The sequence below is a fragment of the Diceros bicornis genome, chromosome 6 (genome assembly GCF_020826845.1).
Source record: "Diceros bicornis minor isolate mBicDic1 chromosome 6, mDicBic1.mat.cur, whole genome shotgun sequence".
Classification (NCBI taxonomy): domain Eukaryota; kingdom Metazoa; phylum Chordata; class Mammalia; order Perissodactyla; family Rhinocerotidae; genus Diceros; species Diceros bicornis.
In genome coordinates, this window is record NC_080745.1 from 74,691,670 (window position 1) to 74,709,998 (window position 18,329).

Below are 18,329 nucleotides of genomic sequence, written 5' to 3' on the forward strand. Positions count from 1 at the left end.
CCAGTGGGCGGGAGAGAAGGCGTAGAGGAGCGGAGAAAAGGAAAAGGGCGGAGAGAGGGAAGCTGGCGCCAATGCCTCGCTCTGATTGGGCAGCGTCGCTGGCGCCAATGCTTTACTCTGATTGGGCAACGTCAATTGCCCTGGCTCCGCCTGTTTTCTTCCCCAGCGAGTGACGGGCCTGCGCCGGGAGGGGTGGGGCGGGGCGGTAGGAGCGAGAGTGTGTGGAGCGGCGGGCGGGGCGGGGCGGGGCGAGTGGGGGAGGGGCAGGCGGGGGGCGGCGGTTGGGCAGCGTCGCTTCTGAGGAGGAGGAGGAAGGAGGGCGAGGAGGATGGCGGAGTCGGGGCTCCTGACGGTAACCAGGGGCCGCTGAGGCGGGAGGGTGTCTGTTGGTCGGTTCTTCCTGCCTTTCTTCCTGTCCGTCGGGCGGTCGTGCTGGCTGTCGGTACGGGGAGGCCCCGCGCGCCCTGACAGGCGCGAGCCTGCGGGGCCGGGGCGAGGCCCGCGGGGCCAGGGCCCTGGGAGGCGCCGCCGCGGCTTTCCTGGGTGCTGTCGCCGGGAGAGCTGGGCCCGCAGCCGGGCGCAAAGAGTGAGCCGGCCGGCTCTGACAGCGGCCAGGGCCGGGGCCGGGCCTGCGGTGGCGGCGGGCGGCCGGGACAGCGCCCGGGCGAGGGCGAGCCGGTGCGAGGGCGCGGGCCGGGGTCGCCTGGCGGACGGTCCTGCTCCACTCGGCTCCCGAGGGCACCGGGCCCAGGCTGTGGGGCGCCCCGTGGGCGTCCGGGGGGCGTGTAAATCGTTGGGGGGGCCCTGGTGCAGTGGTAGTGATACGGGGTGGGGTCTTTCCTCGCCCTCCTCTCCAAAGCCCACCGCCCTCTCCCTGTCTCCTCTCTCTTCGGTGAAGACTGGTGAGTCCGCTTTGGGTGTGTTGCCTGGCGAAGCGAGTTGTAGGCATCCAAGACTGCCCTGTTAGGCATGCCTGATGGCAACCCCTTGCCGCGGTAGCTTTTAGGGATAGAGGAAAAGTACTCTAACCCCTTTGCCCCGCGCCCCCAAGCTCTTAACGCTAGAGGCTTCAGGACAAAACGATTTTTCCCTAGCCCCTCAGTATCCATTGTTTTGTACCATCCCCCTCCTCCGCCCCGTGCCTAGGTAGAAGAATAATGACTCCAAACCATTAATTGCCTTTTTTTTTTCTTAAATCGGCTGAGGGTTTGTGTTATTGTGTTAGTATGGGTTTACAAACGGGTGGAATGAATACCGATTCGGGTGTTGGAAAGAAGATGCCTTTTTTGTATTTTTTTTTTTTTTAAAGCTTTCAGCACTTACAGTTGGTGATTTGATTTTCTTGTCTATCTGTGGCTTTGTATCATAATGGGGGTGATGAGAATAAAAGAGGAAGCGGTGTTTTACAACCTACCCAAAGAAGTGTTTTCTAAGTCTCTGGGGATGCTGAAGCAAAATTGGGTTGCAGATGTGGACTGTGTAGTATTTGCCTCCGTAGTGATAACTACGAACAGTCTATATCTAAGCTTACACCTGTGCAGTTTTGTACACTTTTTCATAAATATCAGCAGCTTCTAGTATCTACTCAGAGGGATTACTGTGTCTAAAACTTATTTTCTGTTGCATTTTTCAGAATCATAGGGTACACTTTTGTAACCAGATATTTTTTGTATCTAAATGTAGATCAACACTGAAAAATTGTCTTAATTTTAAAGGCCTCAGGTTGTTAGTCTACTAATCTCTACCCTCATCCTTCTATGCCATTGCCCTTGTAACTGTTTGTTACTATGTATTTGAAGAGACTTAGCTATTGGGTACAATTTGTAACATTCAGTAAGCTTACATTTATAGTTTGAATTTATCAAGTGTTGATGTTTTTCTATGTGCTGGTGACAAGAATTTTTAGGAATAAAGTATATAAATCACCATTTGCTACATATGGAGCTTAGACTGATGTGATAAATCTTTTAAATACTTATTTGGACATAGGTATGCTGTAAAACTTTAATTTTGAATATATATTTGAAAAATAGACTACAGATAAATAAATGAAGGTTTTGTTTCAAGTTTGTAACTTTGAAACGGCTTAAATGTAACATAAAGCTAACATAATGAACTATATCCTTGAAATGCCAGTTTCTAGGTATGGACCTGGCCTATCTCTAAGGTGACTACTTTTTCCCAAGGTGTTTGTTTGGTTTTTGAAGAAGCAACTGGGTTTATCTCAGGTTGGCATTTGCTTTCTGGTTTTTCATTGTTGGTATGATTTGTAAGTGTTTAAATTTTTCTCTTGTTATAAATTGTTGTGGATTAAAGAGTGATATTAAGAGATATAGTAATAGCTTGCAGCTGGATTATTTTTTAGCCCCCCCCCACTCCCCCCAGTAGATAGTTGTATGTCATAGCTGCACATCCTTCTAGTTGCTGTATGTGGGACACGGCCTCAGCATGGCGGGAGAAGTGGTGCGTCAGTGTGCACCCGGGATCCGAACCTGGGCCGCCAGAAGCGGAGTGCGCGCACTTAACCACTAAGCCACGGGGCCGGCCCTATTTTTCAGTTTTTAAACTGCCGTATGCAGATGGTTGATCAGAGCTGTGTTTTGATAATTGTAGCAAGTAAGACTTGTACAACAACTTGTGAACTACAAACCAAATTTTAAATGTAGCACTTTTCAAAAAGGAACACCAAAATTATAAATTGTTGTGTTATACTTACTGGAATTATGCTTTTTAAATATTACTGTTTCATCCGTGACTTGGGACAGGGCTTGTCCCATGTTCAGAGAAACATAAACTGGAATGCTATGTGGAATACTCTCAAAGATGGCTTCTAAATAGCTGCTGGTATATTATTTGCCTTGGCTTACCCATATGGATTGTGGGGGAAGGGTGAATGAAATTGGCATTCTTTGTTATCCAGGCAGTTGAATTGCAGTCATTATATGTTTTGAAAATATTCTGGATAATCAGTATCTATTGTGTAATTTAATATTTCTTTAAGATTTGTGTTCTTTAAACAATTTAAATAATTTTTAGATTTTTTTTTCTAGTAGGAAGATATTTAAATATAAAAATAATCTGTTGTGTTTTTGACTAAAAAATATACTCTAACCTGTATTGCAGATATAAGGATAAATATTTTTTGGAGGTTGAAGATTAAATGGAGGAATATATCTTTAGAATTCAGTTTATTATATCATTCATGTATCACTCATGTATGAAAAAGCATAAAATCTATGCTTATAACCAAAAAAACAAAACAAGACACTCCTTCCTCCCCTGACCCCAAACAATAAAAAATAACCAAGCAAGTTGACCCATAAATCCTTCAGTGAGTTCTGAGGTTTATAGCTTGGCCTTGGTGGAAGTGTTCTTGATCTAGTTTATAAAATATCAGTTAGGCGAGGAAATTTAGATATAAAGTATACACTTTGACGTTTCCAAATATTTTGCTGTAGAGGAGTTAGATAGAAATTGGCTGTAATTTAGCAGCAGAGTGATACATTAACTACTTTTTTTGTGGTACTTGAGAAATGAGTATGTACTGCAAATATTAAATTGGTCACTATTTTTGCTTATTGATAGACTTACATTTCATGCCTTGTATATTATGCATCAGGCATGTTATAATTTAGGGCTAAATCTTTCATAGACTAAATTTTATATGTATATATATTTGCTATTCCTGTCTTCTGAATTTTGTTTTGCCTACTCATTACACTGCATCAAAATTATGCCCTATAGATCTTTCTGGAAATACTTTCTCTGTTAAGACAGTAGTTAAAATTTTGTATTTTTCTACCTCTCTGGCTACATTGATTTTTAAATTCTGAAAAATTTCTGTTACAAGGTGACCTATGATGTGCTTGAACTTGATATGTTATAGAGTGTTTTGAAGTGTTATTGTCAATCAGTGCAGGTTGAAAGGAACATGCATATAAGTCCGAGAAATTGATTTATGCTCTAAAATATGTAATAGCATTATTTTCAGGTAAACTAATGTTCATTCTGTCTTTGTTTGGTACTGTCCCCTGGTTCCCAGCTTTTTAGCACAGTATCTTTAATTCAGCAAATCAAAGTTCTAACACATGAAAAGAATATTCTAATTAGAAAAGGCTCTTTAACTTGTAAGATGTTGGTAACATATGTGCTTTTTGAAAACTATGAAGTTCCTATTATCAAGATTTAAAAGAACGAATTAGATTTCACACTATATATTTCACTCCAACTTCTCTAAAGATCAGAACTGGTTGCAAAAAGTAGTACATGCTGTAAAAGGTAAGGATTCTTTTATTGGAAAGAATGAACATATTGCTTGAAGCTAAAACATTGCAGGAGACCTTAAAAGAGAGTATAATTGGTCCCTATGTGAAATGAACCTGAAAGACAGTTATGAAGTATTTTGGTATGTCTGTCTTCTAGTGTTTATAGCACTGTGAACATTCAAAATTTAAGCACTTTATTTGCTCAAATGCTGTTTATAAATCCTACAATTTTAATTAAGTAATTCCGCAGTTGGCAAAGGTAGATCTTTTTTTCTTTTAGTTTTTCTAATGTCTTAGAGGTAAACTGGAAATGACTTGTTCTGACACTGATAATGTCTGGAATTTGGAGTTAATTTCATCAGTTAAATTTGGGCTTTCTCAGTTTCCAGTTTTGTGTTGTACAACACTCCTTCCTGCTTTCAAGACTTGCACAGTTTTGCAAATAGTCTTTAACTTAAATTTTGTTCTATAAATATTTCTTACTAACTACAGTTTCATATTAACTTATGTCATAGACCTTCTACTAAGTGCCATGTATGTCCCAGACTGAGGATACAGAGGTAAATATACTATGTTTCCTGCTTTCAGTAAGCTCACAGTTTGTTACATGAACTGGACAAATCTATAGTTAATTGTTTTACAATGTGACAAGTGCTTTGATAGCAGTATACACTGAAGAACTCAGATGAGTTAAGACTCAGACTGCAAATATAACCAGCAATGCTTACTGGAGGGTAGGACCTGAACTAACTCTTGAGGAATAAGTGGGGTAGGTAGAGGGTAGAAAAAGCATAGAAGTTAGATATGGTAAGGTCCATTTGGAGAATTGTAGGTGAATAGTAATTTGGATTCCATGTATGACCTAATATTTTAGGTGATACAGTAGGCTTTCATTAAAGCATATATTTTTAGAGATTGTTATTTCTTATATGCTTAATTTAATTTGTGCTTTGAACTGTGGATCTGCATTAATGTTGGGCAGCTGCTCCAAATTATTATTTAAAACTTTTAACTAAATATATTTTTCATTAATATTTTAGTTAAATACAAGGAGAACATATCAGCCTGATGTGGAATAATTCCAAGGCTTAGAACTTGGATAATAATATGTTTCAAAGTCATATTTAAATATCTTTTTCTCAGCATTAATGCATCATGTTGAGTGACATTTATGAACTTCCTTAGAACTCATGGTAAGTTTTTATTATACTAACATTTAAAATTCACTCTTCTGAGAACATTAAAAAACACCTCTTTACATACTTATTTCAAAGTACTACTCTTTAGGTAAGTCAGACTGTATGATCAACAGTTATATCCTGGTAGAAGTCTTTATATGGTCTTATATGATTTAAAAGTTCTCTGAACTTAAATGTTAAGTAATTTTTGTACAGTGTGATTTAATACTTCTTTGAGGGCACAGTGAGGCCTTCTTTGCCATCCTAAACTCCATTCCCCTCAAAGTGCCATAGTTTCCCATTTTAAAACCTTCTTGTATTGTTTTTTGTGGGGAGGAGGTAGTGGGTGGGGAAGGTTCATCTTTCTAGTTATTTTCATTATAGAAATTTGAGAAATCCCTTTAAAAATTTCTGCATTTTAGCAGTTACCTTATAAGTGTTATAATACCTCGTTTATCAAGGTTACTTATTAGGCAACTAACTTTCTGGTATTATCTCCTTGGATACAACCCCATGCACTCTTCACCTGGCTAACTTCCTAAGCGCCCTTCAGGCCTCAATGTCACATCCTTTGGGAGGCCTTCTTTGATTGCTAGTTAGATTCTCCTATTATAAGGTCCCTTAGCACCTGTACTTCCTCTTTTATAACACTCATCATTTTTGTAATGGTGTGTTTAGTGTCTGTCTTTTTTGCTAGACTGTAAGCTTCATGATGAGCATCAAGTATGTCTTTCTTCTTTACCATTTCTCCAGTATTCAGTGTCTAGACCTTCTAGGCTCGTAATAGAAAATTAGTTTAAATTAATACTCTAGAGCCCCAAAACAAACAGGTCACTAAAAAGGACAAAGAGATGTCTTAGTGCCTTTGCTCTTAAACACATTTCATGCAGTTAGAACCCCTCAGGCATTAATTGAGGGCTTTTTACTCTCTCATAATATACAATTTAAAAGAGTTTGGTAACCAAACGTAAAAAGGACTGGGATACTCTTAGAGGCCATAAGAGAGTTGAAAAGAAGAGCTGAGGAAAAGCAGACACAGTTAAAAAACAGATACAAGACATTTAAAAAAAATAGCAGTGTAAGACAATTTAATGTTGTGATAAACATATTTAGAATTTTTCAAGACACCATTTGTCTTATATGTAGAACAGTATAGCAATAGTGATGTAAGATCATGAAGAAGAGATTAATTGCTCTTAGTAGATTTTGTTAAAGATGACACAAGACCTTATATTGTATTTAAGAAAGGTTTCCATCTAAAATGATACAATTTAAAATTTTTGATGTGTTAAGATTTTGTTATTGGAAAGATTTGCTTAATGAGATGCAACATAGTAGACACCATAAGTATTTATTGAGTAAAATTAAGTTGAAGTAAATAATTATCTGAAAGTACTGAATCAGTGTAGTATATTATTACCTGAAAGTTTGTAGAAGTAGATTTTTTACCTACCATGTGTTTCTTTGTTTACTTAGCTATGAAGTATGTAAAATTGAGTAACAACATGGTTTTCTTCATCACTTTTGAGTGAAAACATACGTGTTGCAATGATATGACTAAATGACGTAAGTATTTCTGCAACTTTTATTCTGTTAGAGAGAGTAATCTTTATTCTCTTGGCATTTCCTGGTAACCTGAAATGGAAAAATTAGATTGGAGGTCATAATTACTTCTTTGCTAGAAGTATAACAGATTGGGTGACCTGAAATAGATTATATTTAATTCAATTTAGTTTTGTATATCTTCTGGGATAAAGAATTCAAAATTTCATTAAAGGGCTTTAGTTCTGGTTCAGATAAATTGCATTTTATCATAATATTGTAATCTGTTGAATCCTATGACTATATAAGGATAGATAGAGATAGTTATTTTGTTGCTAAAACAAATATTGGTTTGTCTTCCATGCGTTAATTACAGTTTTAAGCTCATAGAAATGGGATGCTTATATACTAGACAGTTTAAAATAGTAAGGTTTTATGATTTAATCTTGAGGACATTTATTTCTATACTTTGGAAGTAGTGATTTGAAATTCTTAATACTAGAAATATGGCCTAGTTTCAGAACACCCACTAAGCAACTGTGGGAACTCAGTATGCTAAATGGCTTGTAGTGCAGCAGTATTTTTTAATTTTCCCCACCTCCTGTTATATAATAGCTTATAGTAGTATACACAGAACATGAGTATTTGGGACAAGAACGATGTGTATTGAAGCCCTAAAAATATGTGAGACTGTGTCAGGCTTTGTGATGGACATTAAGGACCTAAAGATGATGAAATATAGTGATAGTGAATGAGTGACATAAATCAGGTGGTAATGTTTTAGGTTGCAAATCAGGCATGAAAAGCAGGAATTGTTTTTAGGGTTGAGTAAAATGACTTGAAAAATGGAGTCACTGTTTTCGAAACACAAAAATTTTTAAAATTGTATTAAAATTTTTATTTAAAAAGTTTGATCACTCTAATGTAAACATTTCCGTGATGCTTGTGTACAGGACTTAAAAGTATCAGTGGAGGGCTGGCCCCGTGGCTTAGCGGTTAAGTGTGTGCGCACCGCTACTGGCTGCCCGGGTTCAGATCCCGGGCACACACCGACGCACCGCTTCTCCGGCCATGCTGAGGCTGCGTCCCACATACAGCAACTAGAATGTGCAACTATGACGTACAACTATCTACTGGGGTTTTTGGGGGGAACAAAAGGAGGAGGATTGGCACTAGATGTTAGCTCAGAGCCGGTCTTCCTCAGCAAAAAAGAGGAGGATTAGCACGGATGTTAGCTCAGGGCTGATCTTCCTCACAAAAAAAAAAAAAAAGTATCAGTGGAAATAATTTTAAACATTTTCCCCAGAATGTTGTGCAACCCAAACATTACAGTATTGTCCACTTATGAGAACCACATACTGAAACTGATTAGAAACTGACTATAAAGAATGAAATCTACTATTTCGTATTCATTGTTCAGGAAAGTATGGTTGTAAAGACATTTGATAAAACATACTTTTACCAACCTATTTTGTTAATTAAAAAAGGGACTGAGTTCATCTGCACTAATTGTAATATCATGCAAATGTATATGAGAGTTAAATGTTTCAGTTTAAAGATTTTTATGATATGAAAAAGGACTTAATGAATTTGTTTTAAAAGTCAGCAATATAATTCTTCTAGAGTTAGCTCTGTGAGTAATGCTTTAATGTGTGACTAATTATCTGCATACAAAAATATAAAAAAACTTATCTGGTCTTTTCTGAGCTGGAACTCAGTTATGCCTGATATTTTCATATATATGTATATATATTTTTCATATATACACACTGTGATAATTGATAATAATGATCTTGTGGCAAGATCTTGAAGATCTTGGTTCATCAAAGAAAGTTGAAATTAAGTTTAATATAATTGACATTTTGCTATATTTTATTATATTCAAATTCTTTGAAAATTGATAATCCAAAATGGTAAATTTATTGCTAACAATAAAAATAATTTGTTAATTAGCATGTCTCTTTCCTGACGAGAGCATTATCCAGTTTTTATAACTAGTAATTTGATAATATTTGAGTTGCTTCTGAGACCAATACTTAAAATTAAGTATTGCCAAATAATGTTTTGTCTTTCTGGCATGATTTAAATAATATATCACTTGCTACCTGCAAATTACTAAATGATTTACATCTTTGTGGTGTAAGAATTTTTTACATCAAAGCTTCTGTAGACTATGTGGGAATCATGTTTTGGGATTCACAAGATAGTAGATAGTACATATCAATTGGGAACTGGTTAGGTTTAATGTGTTAAATTACAAAAATAATAAAATGTCCTTTTATGTATATTCAAAAATATAAGCAAGGGCTACCTTTTGATATTTTGAGTAGCTTCTGAGGAGAGAAATTCCGTATTAACTTTCAGTTAAATTGGGCCTGGCTGCTCAATATATTTCTTTTGATCTTGTATGAGAAAGATTTTTGCTTTGAGATATTTTAAAAAATATAATACAGAGATAATGAGATCATATTTTAAAGCCCCAAATGCATTATGTAAATCCTGTTTTAATTACTGTCAGGATAAATAGATAAGTAGAATAATTGGCTGAGCATTCAGTTTTCATCTAAATAGTCTCAAAAATGGACTGTATAAACGTGAGAAAGGCTATATTTGTTTTATAATAATGGCAACTTATTAAATGCTGACTCTTAAATGTGAGATACTTACTTACCTTGGGACCATATATACCTCTAATCTTGCTATGTATAGTACATTTATTTTTGTTTTTATTTTTTCGACAGTTTCTGATAGTTTATAAAGTGAATAATGGAAAGGATTTATATTCAGATAAGACCTAGCAAAAGAATGTGTGGGTTTATACATACAAAAACAAATCAGTTAAATGTAATTAACTTAATTTTTGGCTTAAAAGTATTGAAAATCATTTGTTTTTTAAGTTGAAAATGCTTTTTTGAATATTATAGTCATCTTAGTGCATATAACCTGAGATAGCAGTTACATTTTATTTCTTTTGCTTTACAATGATAATTAGGTAACCAATGTTTTGCTTTATTGCCAATTTGCCCATGGTAAATGAAGAGTAAAGTATATTTTGGGAATACTTAGGTTGTGTGTGACATATTTTGAGTTTCTTGACAAGAAAGGCAGTTTAAGCAAATATTCATGGCTGAATCTTTTTTCGGGAGTGTTTTTGTGGCATAAGAGCTTTTCAGATCATGTTTGGTCAGAATACTTATGTTTACTATTATATCTTAGTTACGTTGAGACATTTAAATCTCTCCTACCCTACCCCTGCCTTTTATTTTGAGACTTTGCTGGAGAAGCTTACAATTTGTCTATATGATAAGTTGAAGTGTTGTACAAGAGAGCTGTAATCCTAATTATGGCTTATATTGTGGGTTGGATAAACAGGAATTTTCACTTCTTTGCTTAAAACTTTTGTTTGCTCAGGATCAAAATTACATAATAAGTCTTTTACTTTCTCATAAGAAGGACCACAGATTTCTTGAAAAATTCTCATGTATTTGCTACTATATAAAAAAAATTAGTCCTGTGTCTCTCCATGTCAGTCCAAATTATTTCATCTTGCCTCCTCACCAAAGGGAAAAAAAGTTGAGTGAATGAATTTAACAGCGTTATGAGTTGTACACTCTTGACATAATTCTAATTAACATGGACTAGTGTATAGCTTTTTTTTTCCTCTACAGACAACTATTTCTTTAGCCTCCATGAAAACTACTCTTACCTCAGGTTCGCTCATGCTGCTTAAGGATGTGTTTTTCCATTTCTGTTTGAACAGTAACATTGTGTTGAGCATGTTAATTTTGGGTGCTTTCTTGATCTCTGGTCTTCAATTTTGAAGATTTTTTTTTAACACTTGAACTACAAAAATTTATAGCTTTATGTGATTTGGAGGGGAGAGCAGTTTATTTTTGTCCTTTAAACTACTTGAAAGAATAAGGAGCGTTTCAGATCCATATAAACAAAAGAAAATACAAATGAAATCTTGCCATTTTTAGGTATTCATATCAGAATCTGAGTGATTGAGAGTTAATTTTAAGTAGAATATAGGAAACTATACATTAGACAAGGTTTTGTCTTTATTATCCAGCTATTTTCATTCAACAAATGTTTATTGAGCACTTATTGTGTGCTTAATAAAAAGGTCATAATATCTTCTTGTTGTAGAATGCTTTATAGAGTAAAAATTGCTTCTTTATGTAAGGAGCCTGCTGTCTAGTAGGATAGATAAAGTCAGGTTAACAAATATTTATAATTCTTTCAATAAATATAACTGCTATATGTGCTAGATATTGTTTCTAAGTACTAGGATACAACTGTGGAAAAGACAGAAGGGTCCTTATTTTCCCATTACTTTAAAAGAGGGAGTCAGACAACTAACTTGGTGAGTATAATACATTGTGATAAACGTTCTAATAGGGGAAGTTTTAAGTGGGAGCATGGAGGAGGAGGTATTCAGAAAGGCTTTTGAGTAATCAAGAAAGGCTTCCCAGACCTCTAAGCTGAGATCTGAAGACTACATGGGAGTTAGCTCAGTGAAGAACTGTAAACCTGTGTTTCTGGCAGAAGGAAATAGCTTGTGCAAAGTCCTGGGGACAAGAAATAGCAGGACCTGCTATGGGATCTGAAAAAAGTTCGTGTGACCAGAGTGCAAGGTAGGAAATATTGAGAGTTGTGGCAGATATAAGCAGGGGCCAGACCTTGAAAGGTTTGTTAATTACTGCTAAGAATTTTGGATTTTATCCTGAGGGCTATGCTTCTGGGGGCCAACCACTTTCCCCTGAAGTGTTTTAAATTGGACAGTAATTGATTAGATTTGAGTATTTGAAAGATCCCTCTAATTACAGTAGTATAGTGATTAGGTTAGGAACAAGACGGTGGAGTGAATGTGGTGAGACCAGTTGCAAAACTATTAGAGGAGAGAATTCAGTATACCCTGGAGCAGGGTAGTGGCAGTGAGAAGGAAGAAAAGTTGAAGAGTCGGGAGAAATTTTGGGAGACGAATGGATAGGATTTGGTGATTGTTAGGATGTGAGAGTTGAAGGAGAGAGAGGAGTCAGGGTGACTCCAGGATTCCTGACCCTCCCCCATCCTTTTTAGTTGATTTCTCCTTAGGTGTTATCTCTTTTAAGAAGCCTTTCCTGATTCCCCTAACCTCCAAGGCTGGTATAAGTGCTTTCTCTTTGTGCTTCAACAACTCTTACCACACTGTTTTTGCCTTTTCCCACTTACAGGCAACGACTGTGCCTTATAATTATTGCATACTTAGCACCTTGCACAGTGCATGACATTTAGTATATATTAAATAAAATGTTGACTGAATGAAAATACAGTTTTTGTATTTATAAAAATTTAAATATTTTTAATTGGACAAAAAAACTGGTTTTCTGAACTGCCACCATCCAAAACCTTGGATAACTTCAACGTGAATCAGATCACTCCATGTACTTTTTTTTTTTTTTTTGGTGAGGAAGATTAGCCCTGAGCTAACCTCTGTTGCTAATCCTCCTCTTTTTGCTGAGGAAGATTGGCCCTGGGCTAACATCTGTGCCGATCTTCCTCTACTTTATATGTGGGATGCCTACCACAGCCTGGCTTGATAAGTGGTACTTAGGTCGGTGCCCAGGATCTGAACCTCTGAACGCCAGGCCGCCGAAGCTGAGTGCATGAACTTAACTGCTACGCCACCAGGCTGGCCCCTCACTCCATGTACTTTTGAATATCTCTTGTAAAAACAATGTACATTATAATCCAAATTTGAAGTGCTAGATAGATTTCTTCGTGGGCTATCATGGACTAATTTAAGTGGGCTTTGATTATTATACTGACCTCCTCTTGTATTATACATTCAGGTTTTTTAAAATAAATAATCAATTATCTTTATTGTTTGTCAGATTAAAAGTGAACATGACCAAACTATCACTGTTAGAATTTTTTGTTTCAAAATGAAAATAGCTTTCTTTCCCTCCTTGATTATAAAAGGAGTGAATGCCTATTGTATACATTTAAAAAATAATACAGAGTTAAAGAAAAGTGAAAATCATCCTAATACTCAGAGATAAACATTGCTGTCATTTGATAGGTGTTCTATATTTTTAAGATTTTATATATATTTATTAATGATATGACTAAGTTAAAAGAAAAATCATCAACAGAGAGGAAATATTTATGACTTAGATATAAGAAAAGGTATTAAGAGCCTTCGTATGAAGAATCCTGATAATTAGTTTATAACCAAGTAAGTCAATACAAATGGGGTCTTAAACTTCAATTCCTACAGGAGACTAGGCAGCTAATATAAATGACTGAACACAGTAGGGAGAATGTATGAGATGGTTGAGTTGGAGAGCACTTGGAGGGCACAGTTTCTATTCAGCACCATTTGATTTTTGCCATCAAGAAATGTTGACCCAGTGGTGCCCAAGGTTTTAAATTTATTTGTGTTATGAGAAGTAGAGGTTTGGAACCAAACCTTAGGTATCTGCATTGTATGCCTGTATAATGCCTGTGTCATTTTGAACATATAGAGTCTGCCTATATTTCATTTTCATCCTTTCAAAGTTGGTGGGGTGTGGTTTTTGTATTCATACAGTTGTATTTTGTTTTATGATCTACTCTGAGACTTTCTTTTAATGAATGTATTTGGCTCACCTGTGTTTATTACAGCGTTGTGCATATTTCCTCATCTTTTATTTTTTTTAATTTTTTACTTTTTGCTGAGGAAGATTGGCCCTGAGCTAATATACGTGCCCACCTTCCTCCACTTTATATGTGGGATGCCTGCCACAGCATGGCTTGATAAGCCATGCGTAGGTCTGTGCCTGGGATCTGAACCTGTGAACCCCAGGCCGCTGAAGCAGAGCTCGTGAACTTAACCACTACGCCACAAGGCCGGCCCCTCCTCATCTTTTATAGCTGAGGGATTAAGAGAGAAATCAAGCTATAACAACTAAAGTACAGTAGTCCCCCCATATCTGCAGGAGATACATTCCAAGACCCCCAGTGAATGCCTGAAACTGTGGGTGGTACCAAACGCTGTATATACTATGTTTTTTCCTATACATACATATTTGAGGTGTGCCAGCAAAACTAGCATGAATTTCTTTTTCCTTCACTCTTTCATGGATGGAAGATTCATTCTTACTGTAGATCTTAGCAACCTCAGCAAACGATTTTTTTTCTTTCCTTAAATTGAGAACTTGCACCTTTTCACTTAAGGAGACACTTGAAGGCTTTTCTTTGGCATATGCGAATTGCCAGCATCACTACTTTTGTGCTTTGGGACCATTATTAAGTAAAATAAGGGTTACTTGAACACAAACACTGTAATATTGTGACAGTTGATCTGATAACGGAGATGGCTACTAAGTGACTAATGGACTAGCGTATACAGCATGGTTACCTGGACAAAGGGGTGATTCACCTCCTGGGCAGGCTGGAGTGGGATGGTGTGAGATTTCATCACGCTACTCAGAATGGCTCGAAATTTAAAACTTATGAATTGTTTATTTCTGGAGTTTTTCGTTTAATATTTTCGAACTGCGGTTGACAGCAGGTAACTGAAATTGCAAAAGTGAAACTCGAGGATAAGGGGAGAAACTGTATACTTAAAGGGGTAAGGCAGTGCAGTGTAAAGGTATAAGCATACCTCAGTCCATTTCCTTTCCCAATTTTTGTTGGTTATGTAACAGCATTGTTGGGGATTCTAACCTTTACATTATATTCTGTAGCCATAAACATATCTTTCCTTTTTTTTTTTTTTTAAGCCTTAGACCAATAAGTAAATGGATTCTATGCTTAAAACGTCTCGTTTTCATAGTTTCTCTTTTATCTTTTGGATGGTTGAACTTTATCAACTAGTGTTTGCTTTTTAGGAGCAGTTCATAGGAACAGTATTCCTTGAGTTCAAGGATATTCCTTGAATATCCCTTGAATATTCAATAATATTTAACTGTTCCTTTCATACTGAACTATATTGTTGCACAGGTGTAAATTCTTGAGTCATACCTTTTTTCCTCGAAGACTTTATTGAGCTGTTACAGTTTTTGATGTCTATTCCCTCCTCCCCTTCATTTTTAGGTAGCAATGATTTTGCCTAGATTCTCAAAGAATTCTCTTTAAAACCTAGAAGTAACAATAATTTTTTTTGTGGGAAAAGGTGTGCGCTTTCAAACTGTGATTTCTTGTTCAGTTCTGACTCGTGTGTCTTAATGATGCCAAATGAAGTCTGTGAAAGCTTCAGATGTTCCAAATAGGGGATTGTTGGGCTTGCCGTTCTGGCTATGCCGTGTATTTTAGAGAACTGAGCTGTTAGGTTTGAGATTTGAAGCTGCAAGCCTTCTCCCTTGCGTGAAGTCTTCCAGCATACCTCTTTACCTTCACTGCATGTGGCAGCCATTCTCATATATGTGGTTAGGGATGGAGATGTAGTTGGTGTTTCTGTTTCTCATTCTTCTAGTTGTTTTGCGGTTTTTCAAGAGGAGAAAGGGGCCACATCATCTGTACCCTGCAATTTTCAAACCAGTAATCGTAAGGGCTCTAGGTCCAGCTTTGTCAGAATTAAGGTGTAAGGAATAAAATATGTGCTGGTGCAGTTTTCTGAAAGCCAAAAACAATTCATTTACAGAGGTTCTTTTAGATAAAATTTTTTTAATTGAAAAAATCACAATTTAACATTTGAGTTTGATTGCATCACTTAATTTGTATTTATGAAGCTTTATACGTTACGAAACATTAAGAATGAGACTATAGACTAACGCCTCTAGTTAGGAATTAGAGTGCTTATAAGTTCTTTAGTTTATTTGAGATGTCGATTTCTTTTTCAGTTCAATCTGAAAATAGAACTTTTATACTTACCACTAGAATTCTTTATTTTAAGTCTTTTGGCGTAATAAATGTTAGTTCTGGAATAATCTAGTATTCTAAAATGGCATCTTGTTTTTCAAGGGAAATGTCAATTTTTTTTTTCCCCTTAAAGGCTCTATTAAAGGAAATATGTTTGAAAAATGTTGATAGCTGGTGGGCAAGCTTTCTTCTGTTCTCTAATTTGACATAATCTTATATTCATTTGACCCAGTTCTGTTTTACCTATCCTTTGTCCTTTAGCAAGAGCAGAGTGACAGCTCAGATAAACTAGGTATTTTTTCCACCCCATTCCTTCTGTGTGACTGGATATATTACTTTCTTAGTCCCAAATACAAAAACACATTCTAACAGCCTCATGGAAAATTTCAGTGCCTGCTAGATTATTGGAGATTTCAGGGTTTTTTTTTTTTTGTTTCGTTTTTTGTGAGGAAGACCAGCCCTGAGCTAACATCTGATGCCAGTCCTCCTCTTTTTTGCTGAGGAAGACTGGCCCTGGACTAATATCCGTGCCCATCTTTCTCTACTTTATATGGGACGCTGCCACAGCATGGCTTGACAAGTGGTGTGTTGCGCTGCGCCCAGGATCCGAACCTGCGAACTCTGGGCTGCCGAAGCAGAGCTCGTGCACCTCCCGCACCTAACTGCTGCGCCAGCGGGCCGGCCCAGGAGAGTCTTTGTTATTCCAATTATTGATCACTAAAGTGTTTTTTAAATGTCAAATTTTTAATAATTTTGTAAAATTCTATCAGTGTTCTAATTTGTCTAACAGTGACCTTTGTTTGCTGCTAAATATTTGTACTTTGAGCACTTGAAACTCTGAGATATTTTAATGAGATATTCTTCAGAAAAGGTTTTTTGATCCAAATAAATTGGGAAATATTATATATTATGTCCTTCTTCACAGAGTACATTATTATATTAAAAGCACTGATAATTTCTGCTGTAAAGACACCATATAATTATGTTTGAGACACATCTTATCCGAAACTTATTTGACCGTGGAACTAGGCATTGTAAAAATATATATTTTGGGGAATGCTGACAATGTATTACAGAACGTTTTCAGATTAACATGTGATTAGGGTATTCCAGAACATGTGTTTGCATGATAGTTATGATGATCTATAGCCATGAGGACCTAATAATCTTTTTAATATGGATAAATGGTAACTACTGTTCCAGTATGTAAATATACTCAGAACACAATTATGGTAATATCTTTTCTATAACCCTAAGGGTTGTTTTTTGACCTGGACATTTTGTTACAATTGATCTTCTGGTCTGAAAGTAATTCTTGAGTACCTCCTATGTGTTAGACACCCAAAATTGGTCTTTGGAACTACTTTCCATTAAGACTTAGTAGTAGAAGTTTTATAGCTTTAAAGTATTTATGAGATCATGTAGCTCCCAAACTAATTTTTCAGACAAGAAACTGAGGCCTAGAAATGTAGCACTTGCCCAAGGTCACATTGTAATTTACCAGGGGATTTAGAACCCACGCCCACAGCTCCACATCTTTTGGTCTTTTTTTACTGCATTTTCTTTTCAATATATTACTTTTAATCACGTTTTTTTGAGATAGAAATTATCCAGGAGATACCTCCATTTAACATGAGAATTGAGGGTAGAGATTGAGTTAGATTATAAGGTGGGTCAAATTTAGTATAGCTAGAACTCCCCAAGTAAGTCTCTGGACATGCAGTTACCCCCTCACTTATCTGAATTATTCTCTTTCTCCTAGGCAAGAGAAAAGTAGTTTTAAAATAAGCATGTATTCTTAAGACTATTGCTACTAAGGATTAATTGGTGCTGGTTTTTACGTGGTACGTGGTCCAAGGATGCGTGAGTTAGGTTCTTTTCTGAAGTGAGCGGCGTGATGACTTCTTAGTGGTCAGTTATGGAAACATTTATTTATAATTCTCTTAATGGAAAAGTGGACCTAATGACTATAGATTTAAACTGTAACGTACTGAATTTAAATTAGTTTATAAAATATATTTTTTTATCATACTTATCAGAAAGATACCAATTAGTAGAAAATAATTGAACTCGAGGTTATATGAATTATGCATTTAGACATATAACAATACATTATTGGAAAGAATTTCTCTTTTAAATGCCAGAATGATCAGTAAACTACTAGTGTGGTCTATAAGATTAGGTCTTAGGAGGAAAAATAATTTTTTAAAGATAGATATTTAGATTTTCTGTATTTTGTTGGCTCTTTTTAGTCAACATTTCCTCAGATTATAGAAAGCAATCCTACCTTTTCAAATCTTGTTCTGTCAAAGGTTTTTCCTGGTTTATGTGTCTAATCCTGATTATTTTCATAATTATTTATGCCTTCTTAATGTATTCTGAAATGGTATAGTAGTTGAGACATGGGTTTTGGAGTCAGAACTATGTTAGTCTTGGGACTTTGCCAGTTACGGTCTGTATGATCTTTGACAAGTCATTTGATTGATCTTGATCCTCAGTTTTCTTATCTGTAAATGCG

General features: G+C 36.4%; 1 protein-coding gene across 2 annotated transcripts in view; it reads left to right on the top strand.

The window, feature by feature from the left end:
• SHOC2 (SHOC2 leucine rich repeat scaffold protein) overlaps nucleotides 1-18,329 on the top strand; it is a 96,412-nt gene that overhangs the window by 662 nt on the left and 77,421 nt on the right. The window contains exon 1 of one of the 2 annotated variants that reach the window (XM_058543975.1): nucleotides 283-352. The exons of the other annotated variant lie outside the window; for it this stretch is intronic. The gene's annotated coding sequence lies outside the window, so the exon portion shown is untranslated. Of the gene's footprint in view, nucleotides 1-282; nucleotides 353-18,329 lie in introns of those variants that run through there. 2 annotated transcript variants of the gene reach the window in all.